Source organism: Eumetopias jubatus, unplaced genomic scaffold (genome assembly GCF_037043125.1).
Source record: "Eumetopias jubatus isolate StellerSeaLion01/CBP00866 unplaced genomic scaffold, mEumJub1_p1.0 scaffold_7, whole genome shotgun sequence".
NCBI classification, from domain to species: domain Eukaryota; kingdom Metazoa; phylum Chordata; class Mammalia; order Carnivora; family Otariidae; genus Eumetopias; species Eumetopias jubatus.
In genome coordinates, this window is record NW_028274813.1 from 127,315,159 (window position 1) to 127,326,349 (window position 11,191).

Below are 11,191 nucleotides of genomic sequence, written 5' to 3' on the forward strand. Positions count from 1 at the left end.
AACCAGCCCAGCTGTGACCCAAGGTTGGAACACCCATCCCCCTTTGGGCACATCTCTGCACTAATGAGCTCCTTGGACCTGGCTGCTTCTGCCCACACTTTATGTGGAGTGAGCCAGAATGAGGAGAAAAACGGTGCTGAAGAAACCCTGGATGAATATCAGTTGCTGACTCCTGTCACTAAAGTCAGATCTCAGGTCTTTAAATGTATTGAGGGTGGCCGCCGTGGGAAAGATGTTCACAAAGAGATGCCCAAGATAAATAGTCTCATCTAGAAAGCATGTTGCCAAACCGCATGTACGATATGATTCCACTTTCCTTATTTTTCTTTTATGCTTGTCTGTTGTCTGAATTTATTTTTATAAAGTGTATGCATTACTTCTGCATGTAGTAAAAATGATGAAGATTAACAAACATGTCTATGCTGCTGGCATATTGATCAGGAATAGTGCCTTCCACTGAAAGAAGAAGTAGGGGGATACTGTGGCATCTTTTTAAGTATTGCTTTTGGAGAAACTGGAAAAACGGTATGATCAAAATAATTTTCAAAGTGATGAACATAAATAAAATCCACAAGATATTGTAAAAGTGTATTGTGAGCTAGCCCTTCCTTTCTTAAAGGTATTCTAAAAAGGGGAACCTGGGTGGCTCAGTTGGTTAAGTGTCCAACTCTTGATCTCAGTTCAGTTCTTGATCTTGGGATCATGAGTTCAAGCCCTGCACTGGCTCCACACTGGGCATGGAACCCACTTAAAAAAAAAAAAAAGAATTCTAAAAAGGTCAAAACAATATCAAGTTCTTACAGTAACCATACCCTAAGGACAACAGCAGAATCAGGTAAGAGCATACAGTGTTTCTGCTTACTTATAGCCAAGAGAAATTTCTTTGCCTTCTCTGCATGTAGGCTTCCTTTTCCTGTTCTTACTTCTGATCAAGTGGTTGGTGACTATATCCTTCCCATTTGATTATGTGTCTATGATGTGTAGTGTCTAAGTAGCATCTACTACTCACTTAGAGATTAGAAACTGAGGAAATGAGGAGAATTGGCCTTTAAATGTCTATGATGTATTGAGCCCTGGGCCAGTGACTTCACCGCTCTCATGGCCTAACGGCCTTGGGTCCAAGAGGGGTTAAGAGAAAATCCAAAGATGCTGGCCTTCTTTTTTGCTCAGTTCATATATATAATCGCTGAACAATTTTCCACTGTTCGGATGCACCCCAGCTTATTTATCCAGTCGCCAGCTGAAGGGCTCCTTGGTTGTTTCCGAGTTTTGGCAATTATGAATAAAGCTGCTATAAACATCTGTGTGTGGGAATTTGTGTGAACATGTTTTCAACTCCTTTGGATAAATAAATACCAAGGAGTAGATGCTGGCTTTATGAAGACACTTGGCCCTTGGCTCCTGCATCCGTGAACCTGAGAGCTACAAATACGTACACTTCTTTATGACAAAGGAGGGATTCAAATTTTTCCAAATATAGTCTATTTTAGCTGCATTTTCTGTATTATTATTTTCTGTATTAATTTGGGTGGTATTAGCTTCTGGATCAGATTAACACCAATTCTCAATGGTTTAACACAATAACACAATAAAAATATATTTCTCAATTCCCAGTGCAAACGGTTAGGAAGCTTTCCATGCAGCAATGCAGGACCCAGGCTCTTTCCCTCTTGTGGCTCTGCCCTCCACTACGTACACAGAATTCTTTTCATTCAGCTGATGGTGTGTGGAGAGGGATTGTGTGGAAGACACACATATTTCTTTTTTTTTAAATTTAAATTCAATTACTTAACATATAATGTATTATTAGGCTCAGAAGTAGAGGTCAGTGTTTCATCAGTCTTTTTTTTAATTATGTATTGTTAATCACCATATTTTACCTCATTAGTTTTTGATGTAGTGTTCCATGATTCATTGTTTGCATATAACACCCAGTGCTCCATTCAGTATGTGCCCTCTTTAATACCCATCACGAGGCTAACCCATCCTCCCACCCCCCTCCCCTCTAGAACCCTCAGTTTGTTACTCAGAGTCCATAGTCTCTCATGGTTTGTCTCCCCCTCCGATTTCTCCCCCTTCATTTTTCCCTTCCTACTATCTTTTTTTTTTTTTAACATATAATGTATTATTTGTTTCAGAGGTACAGGTCTGTGATTCATCAGTCTTACACAATTCACAGCACTCACCATAGCACATGCCCTCCCCAAGGTCTATCACCCAGCTACCCCATCCTTCCAACTCCCCACCACTCTAGCAACCCTCAGTTTGTTTCCTAGATTAAGAATTCCTCATGTCAGTGAGGTCATATGATACATGTCTTTCTCTGATTGACTTATTTTGCTCAGCATAATACCCTACAGTTCCATCCACGTGTTGCAAATGGCAAGATCTCATTCCTTTTGATGGCTGCATAATATTCCATTGTATATATACACCACATCTTCTTTATCCATTCATCTGTCGATGGACATCTTGGCTCTTTCCACAGTTTGGCTATTGTGGACATTGCTGCTATAAACATTGGGGTGGACATACCCCTTCGGATCCCTACATTTGTATCTTTGTGGTAAATACCCAGTAGTGCAATTGCTGGGTCGTAGGGTAGCTCTATTTTCAACTTTTTGAGGAACCTCCATACTGTTTTCCAGAGTGGCTGCACCAGCTTGCATTCCCACCAACAGTGTAGGAGGGTTCCCCTTTCTCTGCATCCCCACCAACAACTGTCCTTTCCTGACTTGTTAATTTTAGCCATTCTGACTGGTGTGAGGTGGTATCTCATTGAGGTTTTGATTTGGATTTCCCTGATACTGAGTGATGTTGAGCACTTTTTCATGTGTCTGTTGGCCATTTGGATGTCTTCTTTGGAAAAATGTCTGTTCATGTCTTCTGCCCATTTCTTGATTGGATCATTTGTTCTTTGGGTGTTGAGTTTGATAAGTTCTTTATAGATTTTGGATACAAGCCCTTTATCTGATATGTCATTTGCAAATATCTTCTCCCATTCTGTCAGTTGTCTTTTGGTTTTGTGGACTGTTTCCTTTGCTGTGCAAAAGCTTTTTATCTTGATGAGGTCCCAATAGTTCATTTTTGCCCTTGCTTCCCTTGCCTTTGGTGATGTTTCTAGGAAGAAGTTGCTGCGGCTGAGGTTGAAGAGGTCGCTGCATGTGTTCCCCTTTAGGATTTTGATGGACTCCTGTCTCACAGTTAGGTCTTTCAACCATTTGGAGTCTATTTTTGTATGTGGTGTAAGGAAATGGTCCAGTTTCATTCTTCTGCACATGGCTGTCCAATTTTCCCAACACCATTTGTGTTTTTGGGCGCCTGGGTGGCTCAGTTGGTTAAACGACTGCCTTTGGCTCAGGTCATGATCCTGGAGTCCCGGGATCGAGTCCCACATCGGGCTCCCTGCTCAGCAGGGAGTCTGCTTCTCCCTCTGACCCTCTTCCCTCTCGTGCTCTCTATCTCTCATCCTCTCTCTCTCAAATAAATAAATCAAATCTTTAAAAAAAAAAAGAGACTGTCTTTTTTTCCATTGGACATTCTTTCCTGTTTAGTCGAAGATAAGTTGACCATAGAGTTGAGGGTCCATTTCTGGGCTCTCTATTCTGTTCCATTGATCTGTGTCTGTTTTTGTGCCAGTACCATACTGTCTTGATGATGACAGCTTTGTAACAGAGCTTGAAGTCCGGAATTGTAATGCCACCAGGTTTGCTTTTCTTTTTCAACCTTCCTCTGGCTCTTCAGGGTCTTTTCTGGTTCCATACAAATTTTAGGATTATTTGTTCCATTTCTTCGAAAAGAGTGGATGGTATTTTGATAGGGATTGCATTAAATGTGTAGATTGCTCTAGGTAGCATCGACATCTTCACAATGTTTGTTCTTCCAATCCATGAGCATGGAACGTTTTTCCATTTCTTTGTGTCTTCCTCAATTTCTTTCATGAGTATTTTATAGTTTTCTGAGTACAGATCCTTTGCCTCTTTGGTTAGATTTATTCCTAGGTATCTTTTGGTTTTGGGTGCAATTGTAAATGGGATCGACTCCTTAGTTTCTCTTTCTTCTGTCTTGTTGTTGGTGTACAGGAATGCCACTGATCTCTGTGCATTGATTTTATATCCTGCCACTTGACAGAATTCCTGTATGAGTTCTAGCAGGTTTGGGGTGGAGTCTTTTGGGTTTTCCACATAAAGTATCATGTCATCTGCAAAGAGTGAGAGTTTGACTTCTTCTTTGCTGATTCGGATGCCTTTTCTTTCTTTTGTTGTCTGATGGCTGTGGCTAGGACTTCTAGTATTATGTTGAATAGCAGTGGTGATGGTGGACATCCCTGCCGTGTTCCTGACCTTAGGGGGAAAGCTCTCAGTTTTTCCCCATTGAGAATATTTGCTGTGGATTTTTCATAGATGGCTTTTATGATATTGAGGTATGTACCCTCTATCCCTATACTCTGAAGAGTTTTGATCAAGAAAGGATGCTGTACTTTGTCAAATGCTTTTTCTGCATCTATTGAGAGGATCATATGCTTCTTGTTCTTTCATTAATGTATTGTATCACATTGATTGATTTGTGAATATTGAACCAAACTTGCAGCCCAGGGATAAATCCCACTTGGTCGTGGTGAATAATCCTTTTAATGTGTTGTGGATCCTATTGGCTAGTATTTTGGTGAGAATGTTTGCATCCATGTTCATCAAGGATATTGGTCTGTAATTGTCCTTTTTGATGGGGTCTTTGTCTGGTTTTGGGATCAAGATAATGGTGGCCTCATAAAACGAGTTTGGAAGTTTTCCTTCCATTTCTATTTTTTGGAACAGTTTCAGGAGAATAGGTATTAATTCTTCTTTAAATGTTTGGTAGAATTCCCCTGGGAAGCCATCTGGCCCTGGGCTCTTGTTTGTTCGGAGGTTTTTGATGACTGCTTCAATTTCCTTAGTGGTTATAGGTCTGTTCAGGTTTTCTATTTCTTCCTGGTTCAATTTTGGTAGTTGATACATCTCTAGGAATGCATCCATTTCTTCCAGATTATCTAATTTGCTGGCATAGAGTTGCTCATAATATGTTCTCATAATTGTTTGTATTTCTTTGGTGTTGGTTGTGATCTCTCCTCTTTCATTCATGATTTTATTTATTTGGGTCATTTCTCTTTTCTTTTTGATAAGTCTGGCCAGGGGCTTATCAATCTTATTAATTCCTTCAAAGAACAAGCTCCTAATTTCGTTGATCTGTTCTACTGTTCTTTTGGTTTCTATTTCATTGATTTGTGCTCTGATCTTTATTATTTCTCTTCTCCTGCTGGGTTTAGGTTTTATTTGCTGTTCTTTCTCCAGCTCCTTTAGGTGTAGGGTAAGGTTGTGTATTTGAGATCTTTCTTGTTTCTTGAGAAAGGCTTGTATTGCTGTATACTTTCCTCTCAGGACTGCCTTTGCTGCATCCCAAAGATTTTGAACAGTTGTGTTTTCATTTTTATTTGTTTCCAGGAATTTTTTTTAATTCTTCTTTAATATCCTGGTTGACCCATTCATTCTTTCCAGGATGTTCTTTAGCTTTCATGTATTTGAGTTCTTTCCAACTTTCCTCTTGTGATTGAATTCTAGTTTCAAAGCATTGTGGTCTGAAAATATGCAGGAAATGATCCCAATCTTTTGGTACCGGTTGAGACCTGATTTGTGACCTAGGATGTGATCTATTCTGGAGAAATGTTCCATGGGCACTAGAGAAGAATGTGTATTCCGTTGCTTTGGGATGGAATGTTCTGAATATATCTGTGAAGTCCATTTGGTCCAGTGTGTCATTTAAAGTCTTTATTTCCTTGTTGATCTTTTGCTTAGATGATCTGTCCATTTCAGTGAGGGGGGGGTGTTAAAGTCCCCTACTATTATTGTATTGTTGTCAATGTGTTTCTTTGCTTTTGTTATTAATTGGCTTATATAATTGGCAGCTCTCATGTTAAGGGCATAGATATTTACAATTGTTAGATCTTCTCTTTGGGTAGACCCTCTAAATATAATATAGTGTCTTTCCTCATCTCTTATTATAGTCTTTGGTTTAAAATCTAATTTGTTTGGTATAAGGATTGCCACCCCAGCCTTCTTTTGGTGTCCATTAGTATGGTAAATGGTTTTCCACCCCCTCACTTTCAATCTGGAGGTGTCTTTGGGTCTAAAATGAGTCTCTTGCAGATAGAATATCAATGGGTCTTGTTTTTTTGTCCAACCTGATATGCTGTGTCTTTTGGCTGGGGCATTTAGCCCATTTACATTCAGGGAAACTATTGAAAGGTATGAATTTAGTGCCATTGTATTGCCTATAAGGTGACTGTTACTGTATATTGTCTGTTTTCCTTTCTGGTCTATGTTGCTTTTAGGCTCTCTCTTTGCTTAGAGGACCCCTTTCAATATTTCTTGTAGGGCTCGTTTTGTGTTTGCAAATTCCTTTAGTTTCTGTTTGTCCTGGAAGCTTTTATCTCTCCTTCTATTTTCAATAACAGCCTAGCTGGAGATAGTATTCTTGGCTGCATATTTTTCTCATTTAGTGCTCTGAATATATCATGCCAGTCCTTTCTGGCCTGCCAGGTCTCTGTGGATAGGTCTCTTGCCAATCTAATGTTTCTACCATTGTAGTTTACAGATCTCTGGTCCCGAGCTTCTTTCAGGATTTTCTCTTTGTCTCTGAGACTCGTAAGTTTTACTAATCAATGTCGGGGTTTTGACCTATTTTTATTGATTTTGAGGGAGGTTCTCTGTGTCTTCTGGATTTTAGTGCCTGTTTCCTTCCCCAAATTAGGGAAGTTCTCTGCTATGATTTGCTCCAATATACCTTCTGCCCCCCTCTCTCTTTCTTCTTCTTCTGGGATCCCAATTATTCTAATATTATTTCATCTTATGGTATCACTTATCTCTCGAATTCTGCCCTCGTGATCCTGTAGTTGTTTATGTCTCTTTTTCTCAGCTTCTTTATTTTCCATCATTTGGTCTTCTATATCACTCTTTCTCTCTTCTGCCTCATTTATCCTAGCAGTTAGAGCCTCCATTTTTGATTGCACCTCATTAATAGCCTTTTTGATTTCAACTTGGTTAGATTTTAGTTCTTTTATTTCTCCAGAAAGGGTTTCTCTAATATCTTCCATGCTCTTTTCAAGCCCAGCTAGTATCTTTGTAATCATCATTCTGAATTCTAGTTCCGACATCTTACTGATGTCCATATTGATTAGGTCCCTGGCAGTCAGTATTGCCTCTTGTTCTTTTTTTTTGAGGTGATTTTTTTCTGTCTTGTCATTTTGTCTAGAGGACAGTGATTGACTGCTTTTCTCTGGGGGCACACTGAGGAGTGGGGCCCCAATTCTCTGCTCCTCCAGGGAGGAAAATAGATGAATGAGAGAACAAAATGCTAACAGGGTAACAACGACCCCAGAAAAATATACAGTAAACAAATCAGAAGAGATCTGAAATTGGGGGAAAAGAAAGGGAAAGAAAAAAGAAATAGATTTAAAAAAATATGATCAAATATGATCAGGCTAGTGCCACACACTAGATTTTGGGTGTATTTTGGCCTGTTAGAAGAAAGTGCCTCCCAAAATTTTAAAGAAAGAAAAATTATATATGTACAAAAATAAGGGTAAATATGATGAAGGGATGGAATATGACTGTAAAGATGAAAATTTTAAAATATTTATAAAAGGAATTGATAAGAAGTTGGTTGAAAAAAGAAAGAAGAGGAATTTAAAAAAAAGGGAGAGAATGTGATCAGGCAGGAGACTAGAACAAAGCCATGCACTAGAGATTTAGGGTATATTTTGGTCTGTTAGAAGAAACTGTATCCCAAAATTTTAAAGAGAGAACAACTTATATATATATATATATATATATATATATATATATATATATATACACCAAAAATAAGGTTAACTACTACGAAGGGATAGAATATGACTCTAAAAATGAAGAATAAAAAAGATTTTTAAGAAAGGGATTGCTAAGATATTGGTTGAAAAAGGGAAAAAGTGGGCACCTGGGTGGCTCAATCGGTTAAGCATCTGCCTTCGGCTCAGGTCATGATCCCGGGGTCCTGGGATGGAGTCCCACATCGGGCTCCTTGCTGAGCAGGAAGCCTGCTTCTCCCTCTGCCTGCCACTTCCCTCTGCTTGTGCTCTCTCTCTCTTACAAATGAATAAATAAAACCTTTAAAAAATAATAAAATTTATTTTTAAAAAAGGGAGAAAGGAAAATTTAAAAAAAAGAAAATTAAAAAAATTAACTTTGAAAGACTAAAGAATCAGGGGGAAAAAAGCCATGAATTCTATGTGCAGTATTCCCCTAGCGCTGGAGTCCTCCCATTCTCATTGATCAGTAAACTTGGTCTTGGCTTGCTGTTCTTACTGATCTTCTGGGGGAGGGGCCTGTTGCCGTGGTTCCCAAATGTCTTTGCCGGAGGCGGAATTGCCCCGCCCTTGTCGGTCCGGGCTAAGCAAGCTGCTTGGGTTTGCTCTCGGGAGCTTTTTTTCCCTGCAAGCTTTCCATACAGCATTGGAGGATGAGAGTGAAAATGCCAGCCTCTCAATCTCCGCCCAGGAGGAGCCGAGAACTCGGGGCCCCGCTCCTCAGTGCGCCCCCAGAGAAAAGCAGTCACTCCCACCTCCCCGGTCTCCAGCCGCACTCCGTGCTCACCCGGCCTGTGACCGAGCGTTTCTATCTCTGGCACCCGACCCTGTGTGGAGTCTCCAAACCCAGCAGATCCCTGCGGTGTGCTCCCGCTGCTCCTCCTGGGGGAGGAAGGGGAGTCTCCCCGGATCTGCCGCTTGTTGGGTCCCTGCTGGAGGAGAAGTGGCCCGACTATGTCACCGATCATGGTTTATGGCAACCCTGAGCTGAGAGCCTGCGCCTTGACTCCGTCTCTGCAGCCGGCTTCCCTGCTCCGATACCTGGGAGCTCTGCCGCACTCAGGCACCCCCGGTCTTTCTGTGACCCTGAAGGTCCTGAGACCACACTGTCCCGCGAGGGTTCCACCCCCCGCTTAGCCACTGGAACGATGTCCCTCAGCGGAGCCGACTTCTAAAAGTTCCGATTTTGTGCTCCGTGGCTCTAGCACTTTCCAGAAGCAGCCGATGGAGGCCCCTCCCCCGCTGTCTATCCTTCCGAATATCGCCTCCGATTCACTCCTCCACACGTCTTACCTTCCAGAAAGTGGTCGCTTTTCTGTTCAGAGTTGCTGCTATTCTTTTCTTTGATCTCCTGTTGAGTTCGCAGGTGTTCAGAATGGTTTGATCCCTATTCAGCTGAATTCCTGAGACCAGATGAAACTTAGGTCCCCTCCTCCTCCGCCATCTTGCTCCGCCCCCTCATCAGTCTTATATAATACCCAGTGCTCATCACATCACGTGCCCTCCTTAATATTCCCTCACCCAATTTTCCCCCACCCATATTTCTTAATTGCTTTGACCTGCATGAGATAACATCACTTGCACTCATATCTCTTTGCCTAGAAGCTGGGCCTGGGGAATGTAGTGCCTACTGGTCAGTCACTTCTCCAAAACAATTCTACTTCAAGGAGGGGGTCAAGGAACTTCGATGGTCACTCAATTATTTCCACCACAGGTATAGTCATGACTCAAGGAAATGATTTTGAATTCTGGAAAAATTCAACAGTTAATCTCCTCAAAGTCACTTTTCAACTAGCAATGAATGGCAAGAAAGAGAATTCATTTGGAAGGACCTCAGAGAGAAGGTCAAGATTCAGATACTGGAGCTTTCTGCTTGAACTTGCACAAGTCATTGATTGACAGACATGTTATCTCCACAGCAGAGTGGTCCCATACCACTTGGAAGCATACCTATCTGTCAGCAGTCTTTGGAGGGGTAAAAAATCCTCCATAGATTGTAAAGAATATCAAATGTGATATGTATTGCAAATATTATTAGTATAAATGAATGCCCTTTTGTGTAAGAAATAGCTACACTTCTAAAACGCTGCTGTTGGAATTTTTGATTGGTTCAGCCATTTGGAGAACAAACCGGTATTGTATCTTCAAGTCGAAGATGCGGGTACCCTGTGACCCAGCAATTCCATCAGTACTGTCGGTAAGGATTGATTTCATGGTCAGCAACCCCAAACAACTAAATAGTGCAACCAACTGCATATATAAATGACTCCCAATGGTTTCATTTTTCTACAAGATGACATCTGAAGAGCAGGAAAAAATTGACCATTCTTATGAGAGAGAAATCAATTCTTTTGGGATGCCACTGTCAGTAGCTGAAAATGCAACCGGCAGCAAGTTTCTAAATGGTGAAGATCATCATACTGTTTGCCTCACAGGATCCTCAAAGCAAGTCTGAGATTCCAAATTTGAACAGGAAAAGATATCTGTGCCCAGAAGAATCAATGAAGTATTCTCTCTTAACAGGTGCTTGGGCAGATACATGAGAAGGGGTCATATACTTGACAGTCACATTTTAACTAGTTAAAAAAGATTTTTTTTAAATTTCATTTTTAAGTAATCTCTATGGCCAATGTGAAATTTGAACTCACAATCCAGAGAACAAGAGTCGCATGCTCCACCGATGAGCCAGACAGGCACCCCCTAGTTTTTTAAAAAAATTAATACAAGTATTGATTCAGGGAGAATGGAAACATTATAGAATTTATCTGTTGCAAGATAAGTGGGGACTTATAGATAATAACTTGCTTCGCAGACTGTGTATTCAAGCAACATGATGGGATCATGGCATGATCACCATAGTGTAGATGACGTGTGTAGAAAACTTTCTTTTAGGGGCACCTGGGTGGCTCAGTCGTTGGGCAACTGCCTTTGGCTCAGGTCATGGTCCCAGGGTCCTGGGATGGAGCCCCGCGTCGGGCTCCCTGCTCCGCGGGAAGCCTGCTTCTCCCTCTCCCTCTGCCTGCCACTCCCCTTGCTGTGCTCTCTCTCTGTGTCAAATAAATAAAATCTTTTTTTTAAAGAAAATTTTCTTTTATATGGGGACTTATCTGAGGACCTATTCTCTTCAGAAGATGCTGGAAATATAAGATGTAGATAAAATAAAGTAGGCGTCTGAGCAAAAAACATGTCACCAACTTCATGGGCTAAAGCTCACACCCTTTACAGTGGTTTCCTAGCCACAACCCTCAGAGCTTGTTTAATTTAATTTTGTGTTTCTGTCGAGTAAGCTTGGCTTGCTCTTTCTTCCTTTAAGCA